The sequence below is a fragment of the Ambystoma mexicanum genome, chromosome 13 (assembly GCF_040938575.1).
Source record: "Ambystoma mexicanum isolate Mex_15411 chromosome 13, UKY_AmexF1_1, whole genome shotgun sequence".
Classification (NCBI taxonomy): Eukaryota; Metazoa; Chordata; class Amphibia; order Caudata; family Ambystomatidae; genus Ambystoma; species Ambystoma mexicanum.
In genome coordinates this window covers 159,746,848-159,767,295 of record NC_090938.1, presented here as the reverse complement: position 1 = coordinate 159,767,295, position 20,448 = coordinate 159,746,848, and positions in this window count along the sequence as shown.

The window sequence follows — 20,448 nt, the reverse complement described above, 5'->3', positions numbered from 1 at the left end:
TCCACGATGTATGAATATATCACTTGATGAATTGAAACCCTCAACTAAAGATTGAAGTGCATGGTGCTGGATGTCACATTCATATGCCAATGTTTTATACCCAATCATTTCAGTAGATATAGAACATAGTATTTTTTACATTCAAATTATTGCCCTATCCCATACCTCAATCCCATCAGTTATATTCAAAGTAATCCTGCAATTGATAAACATTATTTTGGGGGGACTTGTCATGCGATTGACAACTAGATGATACATGCACTTTACATATTAATAAAAACAACACTCAGTTTCTGTGAATATAAAACATCCTCTCCCTTTTTCCAAAAAGTGTGTGCTGAATTATTAATTTAAAATTATTTGTGATCTAAAAAACACAGAGTAAAGTAAAAAATACTTGCAGAAAAAACCGCAAAAAGATGCATACACATCCAAATCAAACATAATTTCCTAAAAACCTTATTTCATTGTGCATGCACACCAGATATACAAAAGTGCAGAGAATTTGGAAAAATTTGGAAACATTTTTTGGACAGGCTCAGGTATACCAGTGATTTAGTTTTCGAATTTTCAAGATCCCAGAAATGCATATAATCCTTCGTCACGATTGTGACCTCCCGGATACTTGGTATTAGAATCTACTATATATCTGGATTCCATTTGTCTAAGGGTTTGCAGTCTATCCCCTCCTCTTGGGTGAATTTTTACCGAGTCAATAATGAAATACTTAAAAGAACTAATGTCATTTTGATGAACCTCTTCAAAGTATATATATATATATATTCAGTAACAAAACTTTGTTAACGGGACGATATGACTGGACCATAAGGGAATTATTCTAAGAACATGCTTGAAGGATAAGTCTACGAATATAGTAATTTACAATTTTTAGTTCCTGACTGTTACTGAAGAAAATCATGTGGCCTAGATATGTCAGGAAAGGAAAAAAGGGGGAGTCAGACATGTGATGTCATCAGTGATGTCATCAATGACATTTGTGATGTCATCTTTGATGTCCTGGGTGTTAGGCTTAGCAGTGCACGGTGGTGGCGCGAGTTATGGTTGCTTATTTTACCATAACTGGCGAATTTCAGGGGTTTTTCGGTTTTACTTGGAACCATAACGTTCCTTTAACCAAGTTTTTTCACTGAATTTCATAGGTTTTTAGTTGCGCAAGTTAACCATAACTTCCCGTTAACAAAGTTTTTTTATTGAATTTCATAGGTTTTTAGTAGCGCAACTTAACATAACGTCCCGTTAACAAAGTTTTTTTACTGAATTTCATAGGTTTTTAGTAGCGCAAGTGAACCATAAACTCCCTTTAACAAACTTTTTTCATTAGCACGCAGACAATATACAAAGATGGAGTGTAAAAAGCAATTTCTCAGGGATGGCTTTACACAGAATGTTGCAAAGTAAGAATTTATGCTCGTTCACAGTGAAGGTCAGCTGCTTCCATTTTTTGCTCGCGGGCCGGAGTGGCCCACGACTCGCATTATAAGGTTCTATTGTTTTTTGACCTTGACAGACAGGGATCGTGCCAAAAGACTTCTTTTGAAGGAGGGGTGCAAAAACGTAAGAGACGATAAATATGAAATTTCTGAAACTAAACCGCTTTTATATATTATATCACTATGAGATCGTTGGCACAGACTGAGTCGTATTTAGGGACTGCATTACGCGTAGACAATGGAAAATGCCAATATAATGTAAGTAACCCTTTAGATTATTTTATACCGGAATATAATAACAAGTTCGTGGCATTAAAGCCCGGTTAAGTTGTACTTGTTGATTCAATGTGGCATATTGTTTTGTACCGCGCACTAGCACCGCCAAAGTGGTCCCCTGGCGCTCAGACAGCTCAGAAAAAGGCAGAGGAGAGAGGGTGGGTTAGTGGGAATAAGTTAACATACTCCGTTGCACTATCCTCGCTAGCAAATAGTTTCACGCCCTAATAAATAAAATTAATATTTTTAATGAAGATCGGCTCGTGAGACTAATTTATGTTTTTAAAACAGGTACATCCTTCCATACTGTCACTGCCACGATTTTCAGACCCCGGCTCATGGATTTTTTAACTGGAAGGTGTAGTTACTTCTAAACAACTTCATGACCCTCACCATTTTATGGGACAATCGCCAGGGAACAATATGCCCTTACGCGGTACTAGCGGCTAGAAGCAACATACCAACCATTATGGTGGTCTAATGCCTCGTTGTTGGAACAGCCTTCCGATTATCAGTGCGACCATAATACTTCTTTTATCATAAACCAACACCCTGTGTACCGCAAAGGAACAACGCGTGACTCAAGATGAACTTTTGCGGATCGACAGCAAAGACAAATGCAAATCGCTGAATATTCTCTAAACATTTGAAGTCAAATAAAAGTACTTTTACGAAATGTACAATCTTGCTGTTTGCTTTTAAATCACAGTTTTATACTCTGAATTGTGGCGCGCTGTGTTGTGAGATGATCTGTGTTGTTTTCCGAGTTCTGTGTTAAGTCGCGTAGGACTGGAGACGACTGGGCCTTACGCGGTACTAGCGGCTAGAAGCAACATACCAACCATTATGGTGGTCTAATGCCTCATCGTTGGAACAGCCTTCCGATTATCAGTGCGACCATAGTGCTTCTTTTATCATAAACCAACACCCTGTGTACCGCAAAGGAACAGCGCGTGACTCAAGATGAACTTTTGCGGATCGACAGCAAAGACAAATGCAAATCGCTGAATATTCTCTAAACATTTGATGTCAAATAAAAGTATTTTACGAAATGTACAATCTTGCTGTTTGCTTTTGAATCACAGTTTAATATTCCGAATTGTGGCGCGCTGTGTTGTGAGATGATCTGTGTTGTTTTCCGGGTTCTGTGTAAAGTCGCGTAGGACTGGAGACGACTGGGCGCGTTTGGCTACGCACCCTGTAACGTCACTGAGAGAGACGGGGAATATGAATGCTTTGATAATGTCAGGCTTAGGGGCGGGAGATATGATTTAGTGTCGCAAAGGCAAGTCAGCCAGGTCGATGGGGCAAGTGATAGGATTATCACATAATGTCGGCGCACAGCAGCCTGATTTATCGTTTGTTTAGTGGATACAAAGTCGGTTAAGGCCCATAGGAAATTGTAATGTCAACGGACATAAGGAGGGTTCTTAGAACACTTTCAACCTGACAACCAACAATACGAACAGCGTTCTCAGAACACCCCCATTTTGTTTAATTGCAAACATTACCTCCACGTCCACTCTTCCTCGTCCCAGTACTTACTTCATGAGGCCCCTGCCTCCGACACAGGACCTTCTTCTATTTCTTTAAATTCCTATAACTCCTCCCCCCCATCCACATCACTCAGTTTCATATTACCAAGCCGGAGCATGGGACCTTCCCCGCAGGGAGGGTGAGGAGGGTCGTCAGTACTGTGACGAGGAAGAGTAGGACTAGGAGGAATGAAGATTACCAGTAAGTAATCAGAGCATTTCAGGACACCACGAGTGTTCTTAGAACACATTCAACTTGCCAGAGTACAATACGGACAGCGTCCTCAGGACACCCCCATTTTGTTTATGTACGAACATTTAAGGACACCGCGAGTGTTCTTAGCTCAATTTTAGCTTGCTTGCGAACAAAACAGACACATACTCCGTCCTCAGAACACCCCACCATTTAGTTTATATAGAAAATTTCAGAACAGCCGTGTTGTCCTCAGACAAATCGAACACAACAAAAGTGTCTAGCACATAAAAAAACAGAACATTGAACCTATCTCATACTCCCCCACCCTCCCAAACACTCTTACACACCAACACACTCCACTAAATACAATTTTTAATCCAAGTTTCACTGCGCTGTCCGCGGTCGTCAGCGAATGCAAGATGGTGGGCGCCACAGAAAATCGGACGCGCTTCACGCACCACGCCGTCCAATCAGTTAACACGTCGCATGTCCGCGGACATCACGCAAGCCACTCGGCCAATCAGGGCACTGTCCGCGGAGCAAATCGGGAAGTCCGTCCACGGAGCGAACAGAGATATCACTAATTTTTTTGCCTTACATTTTGGTCATTTTAAAATAAACTACTGGACGGATTTACACCAAATTTGCAAAAGCACTCTTTCGGGACCAAGCCCACGCTCCTCCCGCAAATTTGGTGTAAATCCGTCCAGCGGTTTGGGCTGTAGGCGTGCGCAAAGTTTTTTCCCATTATGTCTATGGGAAAAAACAGAAGTTTTGGGATCCCCCCTATAACTTTGCCCCCCCTGGACCAAACCTCTCCAAACTTTGCAAAAAAATTCAGAGTGGGCAATATACTTTTTTTTGCAAAGTTTGGTGAGGATTCGTCCAGAGGGAGCGAAGTTATAAGCCACCCAAAAAATGCTCTTCCTATGGAAACACCAACTTAACCATAACTACATGGATGCTAATGCGTCCATGTAATATATATATATATATATATATATATACATATATATATATATATATATATACATATATATATATATATATATATACATATATATCCCCATCCTCAGGTTAATCAACCCAATGTTCTGTATAGTTCTCAGGGTCTGGTGGTGGTGTGGTAATAGTGCCACGGTGGTGCAAATTGTGTTAAATTTGGACTATGCAGGGCTTATTTGTTTCATCTGTCTGGGTACCGTGTTCTGTAGTACCATGAGGTGCATTGGCTACCCCAATTGAGACCATCATCATAGCGCTGTTAGGCACTGCTTTGGCAGAGCATCTGCGGCCCAACTGGTAAGTGCAGAAGATGACCAGCACAAACACTATCACAGGTACCAGCATTTTCCCTATTGCTCCCATCCGGATGGGGCCCAGGAGAAAATACTATCAAACCAGTCCGCTCCTTGTATTCCAGCTTCTTCCTTCATGCGCACTCCCAGGGTGTGTACAGTTCCTATTATTTGTGAGAGGGATCCGTTCTCTGCATCATTGGGAGGCACAAATGTGCAACAGGAATCTCCAGTTTTCCTGCACACACCTCCTTCGATGGCTGTGAGGAGGTCAAGAATGCAGCGGTTCTGCATCATCATCAATCAAAAGGCACACAACTCTACTTTTATGGCGTTAAACCCTTGTTCTGTGTCATTTGCCAGATACATCCGTTCCCAGCAGACAATCTCGAGCCATTTGGCGTTAGCAGCTGCTTGGACCCCAGGCAGTAAGAGTGATGCAAAGAATGTTTCTGGGCTGCTGAATAGCCTGTATTCATCGGTATCTCATTGAGAAGTTCAGATGAATCATGAGATAAATAGTTTGCTCTTTTCTTCCTACGCAATTTGTCTTTCATTTCCTTCTCAGGGAGGATGTGGAACTCTGGGGCCTGCAACAGGTTTCTTGTTGGCCCTTCTGAAGTGGGAACTGCCATTGGTGCTGTCCCCCCTTGGAGATGCTCTTAGGGTATTATAAGCAGCGCTGAGTGCAAGGTAGCTAGCAAACAGTAGCCCCTCCATGATGTTGGGAGGTGCAAGTACACCTGCTGACCATACACCCAGTAATAGTTCATAACTGCAACAGTGCCTTTCTTGAGGTATGGGATGAGCAAAGTCATATTACAACATTCATTGGCGCCCACAGAAACAGTCCCTTCATTGTATAAGCAAAGTCCATGTGTTTCTTCTCTGTGCTCTTTCACAGGTTTCTCTATTTCTTCTATCCACGTCCGTTTTGCGATATGATCAGTCCAGAATGGAGCACAAGCTGCATTCACTTGGGCCAGGACCTTTTCTTCAAACCCTATCAAGCCTCCCACCATACAACTCAGCGTTGTTACATATTTAAGTACTTGTACCACCAAATGCACCCTCGGCAGACACTGGATACTTTTAGGATTGCTGTTTCATTGCAGTTGATCTGGATTCGATACTTCGAGCCTTACACTGTGTGCCTGGAATATGCCTTGTATCCTACATAGCGCTACATGTATTAGGCGTTGAGCCTCTACAATGGGTACTCACTGCAGCAATAACAGATGGGGGGGCCCCCGATGCATGCAGTATCAATGAACAAACAAAACAACTTCCATTCACTTTATTTCCCCCCACAGTGCTCATGTCCGTGTACCAACTATTGGACAATTCCGGATTGCGCACATCCTCTATAGCACCCGAGCCAAGCCCATGGTAGGCATCATATTTTGCCCTTTTTGTTTTTCTTTTCATGCGTCTAGAGCTTTTTATGTATCATGAATAATTCTACTAGTGTCATTAGTGCTGCTTGCATCGTGGATAAAAATGGGGAAAAATAAGAACCTGACAAATTCTAAAAACCCTGAACCAGTCGGTGCACCTGTAACAGGGACAGAACTGTCATTGTGGACATGCAGGTCTGGGCCTTGGTGTTGTGTACTAGGGAAAGTAGAGACATAATGGGCCTCATCACGAGTTTGGCGGTAACCCTTAAATCTGGTGGTAGCGCTGTTACTGCCGGATTTAAGGGTACGCCAAATCACGGCTTTGGCTGATTTCCACCCAGCTCTTAGTTGGGGTGAAATCCGCCAAAATTTCGCGCTCTTACCGCCGGCTGGAAATCCGCCGGCGGTAAGAGTGTGAAATTTCCCCATTGAGCCCAATGAGGAATGGGGCATTCCCGAATGGGCTCAATGGGGAATGGGGATTTCCCGTTCCGCTAAATCCGTGATCCGGTGCTATTAGCGCCGGTGGGTTTGGCGGTAGGGCCGCCCAACTCGTGATGAGGCCCATAGTCGCATTTGTGTTTGCATTGGATACATTTTTGACAGTGGTGTTTTGATAGACATGTCCCCATTTTTATGTGACCTCCATATAAAAACAGCTCCTAAATAAATGCCTAATGCAAACATAGAAATTGCACACAACCCTGCAATATAATGCAGAGCACATAAGTACGAGTACGAGAATCTAGACACACTATTATAACTAACATTTTTCTTTATATACAAGTAGTCGTTTGAGAGATCATCTTCTGCTGTTTCTGAAATGCAATTATATGAAAGAAAGAAAGAAAGAAAGAAAGAAAGAAAGAAAGAAAGAAAGAAAGAATCCGAGAGAGAGAGAGAGAGAGAGATAGAGAGAGAGTCTGAGACGATGCAAGAGCACACCCTCTGTGCAAAATGTCGTGTTTAGCAGTTGTACTGTGGTGGCACTGGCAAAAAAGTGGCCAAAAAGGAAATGGTTAATGTACACCAGTCTGCAATTGTGCAGGGCCACTCGACATAGAAATATACTGCTATGGTCGCTGCGGGGTGGTCAGAGGTGCTTGCTAGACATCTGATAAGTGAATCCAGTCACAGATCCTTTTACTTTCACAACAAAGGTGTGGAAAAGACGACCTGATATGGCCCGTTATACCTGGGGCCACTCCATCTGCGGATGAAATTCTGCATGTAGAACAGGACGCTGGCAAGCAACGGTTTAGTGGGTAAGGAATCAGCCGCGGCGCATTTTACGACCGCTATTGCGGACGGTTGTGATAGTGTGAAAATGAGCCTATCTAATAGAGCGGCATGCTGAACTGGGTACCCCCAGCCCTCCTAAACACTGTCCTCTACCAATGTGTGAGACCCGCATGCACTGTTGTAGTGACATATGCGAATCTGTATATATGGTCACGTGGCACCCCTGTGATGCTTGTAGTGCTTCTATGAGCGCTACGAGCTCCACCACCTGAGCAGAAAAGTGCATTATCAGTCTCTTTTCCACTAATTCACCAACCACTAGGTGTACCACAGTGCCCCAGTGTGTCTCAAGCCAGTGCCCTGGTCAATTGTCGCTGACCCATCAACAAAGAGGACCCCCTGCTGCCCCTCAAGTGGACTATGTTTTGCTTTGGAAATGCTGTATTCCTCCCCCTCATGAGATACACAGTCAAGTTGGTCCATGTACTCGTCTGTGCACATTACAGTCAGAAACATAGCAAGGTTTACTATTTTGCATTTTACAATGTGAATATTTGGGCTGGATAGAATTATCTCATAGGCAGATGCTCTTTGTGTTGTAAGAGTGGACTTTGATCTTTCCAGGATTGCGAACACTGCATTACCACGTATAAGGTGACGGAGCACCCATCACTATACTTTAAATTGCAAATGCTGCAAAAGCAAGTGCCTGGTCACGCGCAAATTGCCCGTGCATTACTGAGTCTAACAGGCCGATGTAGTAGGCCAATGGCTTGTGGCCCATCATGCTCTTTTGTGTTAGTATTGCAGTCATAAGTGGGCCATTGGAGTGAGAGAATAGGAAGATTTCTTGTGTGCACTCTCAGGTGCCTAGAACTGGGACAGTAGATATTTCCACCTTGAGGGCATCGAAATTGGTGAGCATGCCTTCTGTCCATACAATCTCATTATCATTCTTTTGGGCCTCCTTGAGGCCCTGCAAAGGGGGCCTGGTGTAAGCTGCATAGTTGAGTATCCAGGCCTGACAATAGTTACACAAGCCCAGAAATGTTTGCATCTCCTTCACTGTGGTGGGCTATGGGGTGGCGCATACAGATGTGATGCGATCAGGTGTTATCCTTTTTCCATTCACAGATATCAATTGCCCCAAGTACAATTTAATTTGGAATTTATAAAGCGATTTAAACGAAAGTGCTGTACATAGTTGATAAAAACTGTACAATAACATAAAAATGCATATAAAAAGCACTCAAACTTGTGAGTCAATTTCAAGAAGATGTGCTTTTAGTGAAGAACGAAATAAGTATAGGGAGATAGCACAAAGAGAAAGTGGGAGAGAATTCCAGTAGGAAGGTCGACTAGTGAAAAGGAGCAAAAGTGAGATTTAGCACAGGGACGGTGCGGAACCACAAGAAGAAATTGAGACTGGGAACAAAGAGAACGGGTCGGAGTATAAAAAGATGCCAAAGAAGAAAGGTAGATTGGAGCAAGTCCATGAAGAGATTTGAAGACTGCGCACAGAATATTGAATTTTAAACGTGAATGAAAAGAGAGCCAGCCAAGAGAAGAAAGAGAAGAACAAATAGAGTCATGAAGAGGAAGAAGAAAAAGTGTTCCGTCATCCAAAAATTAATAGCTGTTAGACATGTAGAAGGTTTATTCTGAATTTCAGGAGTAAAGGAAGAAAAGGATAGGAAAAGTTTAGTGTCATCCACGTAAAAGGGATGAGAAAGACCCAGAGATTAAATGACTTCTGCGAGAGGGGACGTAGAGAGGGAAAAAAGGAAAGGGCTGAGAACTGAACCCTGGGGAACACCATGAACAACTGGCAAAGTATCAAATGTCAACCCACCCCAGGAAACCGAAAAGGTTACTTGGGATAGATACATTAAAACCAAGAAAGAACAAACCCTGAGAGCCCAAAAGAAGAAAGTGATGAGTGTAAAAAAGAGTGATCACCAGTATCGAATGCAGCAGATAGCATAGGTCTAAAACGATAAACAAAGATGACTGTTTCGAGAAGCGTAAAAAAAGTAATGAGTTAGTGACAGATACAAGAGCAGTTTCTGTGGAGTGAAAAGGCGGAATCCAAATGGGACGCGAGGAAGAATACAATTATTGGGGAATAAAGTAGAAACTTGAGAATAGACAAGACATTCAAGAATTTTCGATACATACAGTAAAAGAGAAATAGGGCAAAAATTAGAAGCCAAAGAGGGATCAGCAGAAGGTTTTTAATGATAGGAAAAACAGAGGCATGTTTAAAGACAGCAGGAAAAACAGACGCCAGAAGACAGGGGTTGAAAAAAAAAAGTTAGATAAGAAACAATAGAAGGATAGATTTAGGGAAGAGGAACTGATGGAATATGGTCAGATGAAAATGCCGTAGGATGGGCTTGGTTTACTGCAAGGGAAATCTCCTCATTTGATATGGGAGAAAAGCTGGAATAAGTGGTATTAGGAGAAAATGATGAAGCAATAGTACTAGGGGTAGAGACAGAGAACTCAATGGTAGCCCGAAGAGAGTCTACCTTTGAGGAAAAGAAAAAAGCGAGATTAGAAGCAGACAAAGTTGAACTCATAGAATGATCAGGAGTGGCAAGAGAAAGAAGACGCGGAAGGGTTTGAAATTATATGATATTATAAGTAATTTATAACGCGCCTGTACACAAGTGTTTCTAGGTGCGACAAGACAAGGGATGGAGGACAGAGGGAGTCTATGATAGGATATTGCAGATGGGTGTCAATCAGGGACTAGAAGTGATGGAAAAACTGTAAAGGAGAGAATTTGATGCTCAGAAAGATAGACTGGGACTTCAGTATCAAGAGAGTTAGAAAGAGGAGAAGTAAAGATAAGATCAAGAGGTGAACCTGATGCATGAGAAGGAGGAGTAAGAAGAGGAGAGAGAAAATAGGAATCAATGACTGTAAGAAATAGAAGGTTTACGGGTGTAGAGGACAAATGAAGATTAAAGTCTCCCAAGAGAATACAGGGGACACTATTAGGTAGTATAGAAGAGAGAAGACTATCAATATCATCACAAAATGACCCTACAGGACCAGGTGGATGAGAAATTAGCAAGAGCGTTATAGGATAGGGCTTAGAAAAAGAAGTATGTGAATATTCAAATGAACAAAAGACAGGGAGATTCAAAATAGATGCAGGTAGTACTTTAATTTGGTCTTGTCAACCTTGTACCCCTTGCGGGCCAGGAGCTGTAAGAGTGTTATCAAATCTTTCTTGCACTGGTGTTCACTGTCAATGCACACCAGTAGATTGTCGACATAATGGATGATTGTGCTGGGCACAATGATATATGCAGAACTCTGTTGAAAACACTCGGGAACTCGCAGTACCCTTGATTCAGTCTTGTGTGTTCAAATCTCATCCCCCATGCGTTAACGCAGTGAGGTTTTGTGAGTCGGGGTGCAGTGGAATGGATTTCTCGAGCTAAAGTCAAAATTGCTGGATCGCATAGATGAAGGGTCTCTTTCTTTGTTAATTTCGCTCGACCAGTCAGCGGCGTTTGATTTGGTCAAACATTCTATATTGATATCTAGACTGTCTGAGGTGGTCAACTTCTCACCTCTGGCGGTTTCGTGGATTGCATCTTTCTTGGATAACACACATAGCAGAGTTTGCTCGGAAATAGCAGAGGCCTCATCCATTAAGGTTCTTTTTGGGGTACCACAGGGAGCCAGTATATCCCCGTGCCTGTACAACATATTTATGGCTAGTTCTCTGAATTAGAGGCAGAGTGGATTATGTTCTCGAACTACGCAGATGACACTCAATGTGTCGTCCCGCTCTCAGGCTGTCACTCTCGGCACGAACTCGAGCTAAACAGAGATTTTTGACATCATTGAGAACTGGATGCTTAACAATAATCTTTCTCTAAACAAAAGCAAAACTGAATTTATGATAGTGGGTAGTTCAGCCGCCCTTATTAAGCCGGATAGGAAATTTGGCTCTGTCAGGCTCGGGGTTGATCACATTATTCCTGTCCCCAAACTCAACATGTTGGGGGTGATCCTCGATCAGTCTCTATCTATGAGTCCTCATGTAACTAGCGTAGTATCTGTGTCAGCGTACTACGTTAAACTGCTTTATCATTTTAGGCCCCTCATTACACAGGCTAGTGTAGAAACAATCGCCAGAGCCATCATAGGGGTCAAGATGGATTATTGTGATTGTCTATTGGTCGGTCTTTGCAAGTGAGATGTTCACAAGCTCCAGACCATTCAAAACAGGGCAGTAAGAGTAGTGCTGGGCCTGATCTGAAGAGATCCCGTAACGGAGGCTAGGCGGTCTCTCCATTGGCTTGCAATTGAAGCATGCGTCAAGTATAGAATTGTAGCCATAATATTCATATGTAGGCTAGGCTTTATGCAGGATTCCAGCATTGACAAAGTCAACGGCAGAGCATTGAGGTCTTGTGAACAGAGTTTGCTGTTTCTTCCTCAGAGTAAAACTTCGAAAGCCGATAAGGGGGCTTTCCACTTGGTGGCCCCAAAGCTTTGGAATCAGCTACTGACTACACTAAGATGCCAAAGCTCTTTGTCGGTTTTTATGAAAGAATTCAAAACACATCTGTTTGCATAACTCTAGCATTTTCTTTCCTGCTACAGCTCCTTTGAGTTCTCACTCTTCGTATGATAAATGTTTTGTGTAACTGTTTGTATCAAGTGTCTGCGCCTTTATGCCACAAGGTCCATAGTGCGCAATACAAAAAAAAGAAAAAAAGAGAACACATTTTTTGAGATCCACCACTGCAAAGTGGGTTGCTTCCTTGGGGATGTTTACAAAGTATTGTTGCAGGGTTTGGAACCACAAGAACTTTGGCCTGCCCAATGTCATTTAGGGGGTACACATCCTAGACATCCTCCAACTTCCCCCTTTGCCTTTTTTATAGGGTAGATAGCCATGTTGCATGGGGAGGTGGATGGTACTATTATCCCCTGCTTTATTAGGGCAGTGATGGTGTCCCTAATCCCTTCCTCTGCCTCCCTTGATAGGGGATACTGTCTCACTCTGGGCAGCACAGCACCTGGTTTCAGTGTTATTCGCACTGGGGTCACTCCTTGCAACAGCCCTACATCATGGATATTTGTGGTTCAAAGTCTCTCTGTTCCTATTCTAGGTCTCCGCCAATGAAATGGGTTGGGGCTAGAGGGGCCATGAGGGAATATTGCTCTTTCCATTACTGTACCATATTTTCACAGGGAATACAAATAGCCAATACAATCTAACCATTGTCTGGCTTGTCTTCAACTCTTCATTAGTTACCTCCCTGAAAGGAAACGCAGGATCCATCTAGAGCACTGTGCACCGCTCACACCCATCCGGGCCAATCCCTACAACAACAATTCTCTTTGTCAAAACCACCAGACCATGCAAATCTAGGGACAGCATCATTCCTGCCACTAGCCTGGGCATCACCACAGGGCAAAAAATGAAATCAGCATGCACATGACAGCAACCTTTGCCAATTTGGGGTACCGCCTCAAGAAGCACTGTGATCCTGTACATGAACATGTCTGGGTCCACGGGAATCCTGTGAACCAGCACCTCTCCCCCTCTTGCATATATGATAACCACTGCTCTCATTGCACACTTTCCTGGAGTGGCACATACTATCCCTCTACTTGTAAAGAAGATAGTTATGTTCAATTTGCTAAGCAGATAGTGGGCCAACAAATTTATCTGGGAACTTTCAGAATACAACAGAGCAGCCTGCACCACCTTTCCCCCTATTTTGATGTCAACCCCTTTAGTGTATGGAACCATTGCGACTGCCCCAGCGAATCCCTCAGTATCAAGAGTTTCACCTGATAGCAGGAATTTTCCCTCACTGATACATGATTTAGTGGCACCTGTGTCAACCATAAAGATTAAGTGTTTATTTCCTATCTCAGCACCCACCAAGGGTTCCTCGTCAGGGTGGACTGTCATGGATAATACTAGACATGCAACAGCTTTCTGTTGACTGTCCTAGTCAGGATAGGTGTTCATACCGGGGAACGAAAAAGGGTTATCCCTCATGAGATTGGCCCCCCGGTAATGGACAATGATGCCATTAGGCATAGCACCATTTCTGGGCGTGTTTCCTACATACAGAGCATTGGGCGGGGGCATGCATAGCTGGGCAGCTTGGGGGGTTTGTATTTGTGTGCCTTGGAGTGGAGGGGGCAACTGAGTATATGCCTGATGTACCTCATAAAGAATAGAAGTTGGTATTTGGAGCTGCCCTTGTGGCTGGTGCTGGGGCTGTGGGCAATAGTTGCTATATAGGCTATATCCCGTCCCTGGCCTGATCCTACATTCTCTCACAAAATGCCCTCATTTTCCACAACTCCAGCATAGCGAGGGCCCATACCACCACCTCGAGGTCCCATACCTCCAAACCCCTCAAATCCCCCCTTCTTCCTCTAAACCCACCTCTCCCACATGTTGACCTCCTTGCTGCCACTCGGGGCCAGGGTGTTGAGGCCCCCTTACCCACTGTCCTTGTGCTCCTCCTCCAGGCCAAAATGCAGCTATTCTCACATCCGCGGCCGCCTGAGTGTTCCTGCCATTTCTGTCTGCGTTGGTGTCGGCGCTGTCCCTTCTACTGCTATTTTAGATAACTTTTTCTGGACCCGTTTCACTTCCTCTGCCTGTTTTCTCTGCGCTGCTTCCTTTTCACGCTCCTTAATTCTTTTACAATGGTGTATTATTATCATCTGAATCTCCGCCCATCCTTTTCGCTTCAATGCTTACTATTTTGTCGAGGACCTTCTGCACTTCCTTGGGTAAGCCCCGTTTTATAATGAAATAAAAAAAGGAACTGATCGGTTCCAATGGTCCCCCGTCTCCTCCCTCCACATCTCCTGTTGCTTGATAAAGTATTGTGCGTGGTCTTCATCATCGCCCATAGTAAAGTGCATTATGAACTGTAGGCCTGGGCTATCTGGGTACGTTTGCCAAAGCGCATCCCACACTTGTGCCCTGATGTTGTTGAAAGGTGCATCATCATCAAATTTAACTCCTGGAAATTCTGCTTTAGCCCACACATCCCCGGCCTAGTCTCCCACAATTGCCACCAATAAACGTTTCATGTCACCCACGGCAAGGGGTACGCTTGCTGTCTGTTTTTCAAATGCATAGATCCATTTTCCAGGCCTAGCAGCAAGGGAATGAAGTGACTAAATTAAGTTGGTTTTGTCCATCTTTGCCCAAGGCACATAGTGCGCCCTACCCGGACCTTTGTGCAATAGTGACATCTGCGTGCCCGTCCTTCTCCCTTCCTTCCATCCACCAATCCTTTTCTTCCTTGCTACTGTCACTCGGCCATACCTGTTCCTTAAACTCTCATTCCACAGGCTCTCTACCCGCAGTGCTATATCCGGTGCCTGCTGCCCCTCATCTTCATCATCCTCAGACTCATCAACGGTACTCCACTCATCTTCCCTCAACTCTCTTTCTGTCCCTCTATCATATTTGACTGTCCCCTACCCTGTGCCGCCTGCTCGCCAATCCTCACCCTCTGCTTCTCAAAGTGCACATCCTTTCTGGATGTGCTGTGCAGTCCAAATGTCCCCTACCCTCCATTCATCCAGTCCACTCCCATTTACCCTTTCCTCTGCCTGTGCTTTTCTTAATCACACCAGTTCTACTCGCGCTGCTTCCAGCACCTCCTCTAATTCCTTCTGCCCCTTACATTCTTGAGGTGGGGCAGTAGTTGGGGTGGGAACATACGGTGGCAGCGGGGGCGTTGGCTGGGTAGGGCACATGGATTTGGTTAGTGTATTCCATTGCTGGGAGAGCAGCTAATGGATATAATCCTGTATGTTCTGTTGTAATCCCGCCCGCCTCTGTTACACTCACTTCTCCATGGACATCTCGCGCCCCTCACACGTCAGGGTCCTCCATGTCCTCAATCAATTTCTAAAGATCTAAAATCTCCTTCCTCTTCTGCAGCTGTTTCCCTTTATACTTTGCTGCTAAAACTGTGCTCATGTGTTCTAGCACTCACTTATTATGGGTGCCCTACTCTGTACTTGTATTCTAAAGGGTATTACCCAAATTGACCTTTTACAATTGACCTTTTGCACAATTGACCTAATTATAATGGTCCTAATTGACCTTCTGCACAATTGACCTTTATATTATTTTAGTTATTTTATATATTTATTGGGTTGGTTTTGGATTATAAATAATATAGGGGGATTGGGTAGGGGGTTGCAGGGGGTTTCCCCCCTCATATATATATCCTAATTGACCTTCTAAATTAGGTCAATTCTCCTGAGGCCAATTCTCCCGAGGTCAATTGTGAAAAGGTCAATTAGTATACAACTTTCTAAAGGCTTCCTTCCTCTCATTTTAGCAAACAACATGTTCAGACCTCCTAAGCCTGCGCGCACGCTGTGCGCATGCTACAGTTGCCAAAGTCAATACCCGTCTTCTGTCCCCTCCTCCCAATCACCCCCAGTGAAAGTTCCCTCCCCTTCCTTTCACACACATCCAAAACCACACTGCACTCACTCAATACACATAAAATACCATACCAACAACAACCCACCTTGGGCCTCCCCTCCTCATATATAATCGCGATACACTAAAGCAACAGCTAAAATAACACTAAAACAACAAATACTATTATATCCGAGCCCACTAATTATGCAGAGCTCCTACTTGTTTACCTCTGTATCACGTAACCAGTGGGCCTATATGCAGGCAGACTGATAACATAACCTGGCAGTGAGAAACCAATACCCTTAGCCCCCAGGTAGTACACAAGAGAATTGGGTGAGTGTTGGCAATAAAAGGACGTGAGATTTTATTGCACAATTATGGTCATAACAAAACATAATCATAATTACAGTAACCATAATATGCTGTACTTTTGGGCCTTGGTTCCCAAGGTTACCCCCTCTGGCCCGTGCCACCACGACCTGGATGGGTAAAAGGCTATCCAGGTTCCCCCAAAGGTTGCTCCTCATCTCTTCCCCTAGCTGTTTAGTCCATTCTAGTTGGGGCTCGCCCCTTGACTGTGCCTGGTACTGTACCCTGTGAGGTTTTTGTCATTACTTGGTCTTATCCTTAACGGGGTGCATTTTAATGCTGTAAACATACCCCGCTATTTGCCAGCTCTTTGCTGGCTTGTAATTATGTGTGGCTCTACTTCATGTGTTGGCCTCTCATTTCCCCTTGCACGGGTGCCTAGCTTATTTCTTTTTAGTAAAACCAATAACTCCGGCTTGTTTAAGAAAAATTAAACCTTGTCTACCCTTTGGGTAGGGTGCTTCCTGCTCTGACCGCTTCTGGTCTTACTGGTTATGAGCCCCCTTCTATTTCATCTGCTTGCTGCAGTACTTACATATAGTCCCACCCAGGGGGGCCTTCTGGCCCATCAGCTGTGCCTGTAGGTTTTTTAACCCTGTATTTGCTGCAGGACTGGCTTAGCTTTATTACTTCGCTACCCGTATTATGCTAATGTTTACACCTGTTCTTTTGGGAGCCCCTTGTGCTACCCCAAGTTTCCAGTATTACTCATATTTCAGCCCGTTTTCAGTTATCATGCTATTTGCTGCTTTCTGGCCCCGGCCCTTGCGGCGTTGCCTGTTATTTTGTACTGCATGGTGTTTTACAGACGTGGGTCCCGTGCCTGCTGGGCCTAGGGACCCAAGCTACTCCTCACTGATGAGCCCCAACAAGGGCGAAACATGTTTGGGGATGATTGTGGTCTCGTGCAGAAGGGATGTGACCTAGCAGTTCGGGCTGGACTGCCCCTTTTGGGGTGGGGCCAAGCCTGATTTGCATATGGTCTTTCCCCTTCTGTAATGGCTTGGCAGGCGAAGAACGATGGTCTGGAGGGTTGCCCAGAGCAATGCCAGTGGTTAAGATTCATTCTTAACCTTCCAGCCATCACCTCTTTGTTTTTGCTTTACCACCAGGGGTGGACTGGGAATCAAAACGGGGGCCCTGGAAATAATTGTTCAAAGTGGCCCATGGTACATATTCTCAGCAAGCCCAACCCTTTTCCTGTGGAAAATAAAATAGATTACCCCCCCAAAGAGACCCCGGGTGCAGAGGCCTATTGGGAAATCTCCCGGGTTTCCTATGGGACAGTCCACCCTGTTTTCCACTGATTATTATTTTTTAGAACCTGTTTTGAGGTATCATGCTATTTGCTGCTTCCTGGCCCCGGTCCTTCCCCCGTTGGCCTGTTGTATTGTGCTGAGTGGTGTTTTTTCCCACTGCTTATTATTTGGTAGAACCCGTCTTCAGGTTCAGTGCTACTTGCAGCTCTCTGGCCCCGGCCCTCGGGTGTTGGCCTCTTGTTTGCTTTATTTCTTACTCATATTTCCTCAGAGTATTTTTGCTGCCTTGTAGGCTGTGTCGCCCTATTCTCTATCATCCTATGTACTACCTGCATGACTTGTGATTTTTCTCCTTCATGAGTGTGTGTCTTAAATCTGCATGGTGCTGTGAGTGTGGTAGGTTCATGGGGTGCTCATATGCTATGGCCCATCTTTGTGCTTAAAATTACACCTTATTCTTTTTAGTGTTCCTTCACCCTCTTTGTTTTCCCCCTCTTTTCTGTTCTGTACAGTTTGGCGGGATGGTGTCTACGTTTAGAGATATCTCACCCTTTCTTTTACTTTGGCTGCCCGTTGTGGCGAGCCTGGGCTTTTATTCTGGCCCTAGTCTTGCTCGGTTGCCCTGCTTTCTTGTGTTGATGCTGCTTCTTACCCCGTCGACTGGATATGCTCGTATCTGGGACTCTGTTTTAATCAGCTGACAGGAACCCATGCTTCTTTGTCTTCCTTGAGTGGCTCAACCCTGCTCTGCCCTTGCTGTGGTCTGTCACGCGCTGAAAGCTGGAAAAACTGGTCACCATCCCATGTACTACCTGCTGCATGCTGTGAAAACTCCCACTGTCTGGAACGCTTCTCAATTTTGTGACATCCTTGTTTTGGGGTTATCCTCATCTTTGCGCTCTCACTTTGGTGTGTGTGCTGCTGGTGCGAGCACCTTAGGAAAATACTGGGTCCTGGCCCTGCTAAAACTTTTATTTACTCTGTATGTCCATGGGCTACCCGCCCATGTGTGGGTGTTTTTATTTTTTATTAATTTTTTTTAGGATTGGGCGGTGGGTTGGTATTTGGTCCTATCTGGCTCAGCTCTGTACCAAGCTGGCCTGCCCCTTGTGTTTGATGTCCACTCTTCGTTTAGCCCCTGCATTTCTGTGGGGGTTTCAGTATGTGATGGACAATACCTTGATCTTGTAAGGCTGGTGGGCTGTGTTTGGTACTGGCTGGACTGGACCTAGATCTGCAGTCCTGGGTGGATGTTAAAAAACAAACGCTCTGCTCGCTGTGCTACCTGACAGATCAGTTGTCAAACCTAATCTAGTTATTTGTTTCTAATCTGGTTATTGTCTGCCTGAGTCTGTGAGTTTTTGGGCCCCTGACTGGTTATTGCGATGGTGGCATTTTGCACATCAAGTGCCTTCTATTTCCCTCCTGAGTGTCCTCTTGCTTACCTTGTCCTTGTGTTTCGGCGCTGTCTCCCCTTCTTCTCATGGCTCCTTACCGTTAGCTGCCATGTTCCGTCTGTTTCTGGGCAACTTTGCTGGATTGGTGCCGTCCCATTCTGTGCTTGCGACCGTGATGCCACAACATGGGACCCCGGTGTATGGGTTCTCCTCATGCTGTGGGATTCAAACCCTGATTTCAGGGTTCTGTTGTTTGTCTGCGTATGCAGAAATAGTTTGCCATGATCCGTTCGGATAGCTGTGTGGTGGGTTTCTCCCTTTATTAGCCGTCTTCTTTGACTGGCTGATATAAATGTGTGCTTCTGCTTCACTTAAATCACTGGAGAAACATGTCAACGTGCGTAGCTTCTTGCTGTGGTTGTTGTAGATGCTTTGTGCTTATTATTTCTGCATGCTATCTTCTTGACCACATGACAACGTGCTGCTGTAGCAGGTGACTGGTGCGCCTTGGCTCGTGCATTTGCTGCCCTCAATGGTCAACCATCCCCTTCTTTTTGTTGCTTCTGCAATAATAATTTTAACCACAAAATGCTACCGCAACCTCCAGCATCTTGCTGGTCTGATCCATCTCCCAATTGTGCCCCGGGCAGGGTACTGATTTGAGGTTTAAAAAAATGTCACACAAGTGTTTTGCCATTGGTTTGCAGCTTGTGATGTTTATAGTGAATATTTGATAGATGATTGATCTGCACACATAAAATAGCAAATGAGAAAAAGTGCCCAGGGTACTAATTGTGCATGATAAAAATTGACTCATGCCTGTGATTCGTTTTTGCCTTAAAACTCAGTTTTTCCTTGTCCCCCGTGTTCGGGGTACTGGTTTCTGTATGGGTTCTGTTTTTGGGCACTTTGTTTTGTTTGTTTGTGAAACTTCACGGTTTTGGGATGTTTTGATGTCAACAAAAGCGCCCTGGCATTTTACATGTTGCTTGGAAAAATGTTTCATAGTTGATATTTTGGTTTCTGTGGCTTTCTTTTACATGCCATAATTCTCCTATGCTGTGTCCCGTGTGCAGGATACTGCTGACTTGCACCCCATGTTCAGGGTACTTCTGTGTTGATCCCCGTAATCAGGGTACTGTTTTCGGTGGAATTATGTCTGTCCTTTTTGCCCCGTTTGCAGGGTACTGGTTTCCTTGTTTTTGTGAAGTTTTACCATAAAAGTGCATATTAGTTTAATAAAACAGCTGTGACGCGACACAAATTTCCTTGTGCTTATCACAGTCAAATATTTGGTCTTCTGCTTTGTTATTTGGGCTTGTTGTATCATATTGCGGACGATTTAGTAGGGGTGAAATGAAAACGCTGCCTGTGTTTGTATTGTTTTACTTCAAATACGCTTCTAAACAAACGGGCTCTTGTTAAGGCTGCATTTTTGGACTCGCCTCGATATTCCTCACCCTAAATTGATATACCCGTTAAACTGAAAAACAGTTTCCTTATTAATACTTAAACGATCGTAGCGTTCTTTAGTAAAGTTCTCCCACAGAGATGCTCTGTGTCGTCCTGC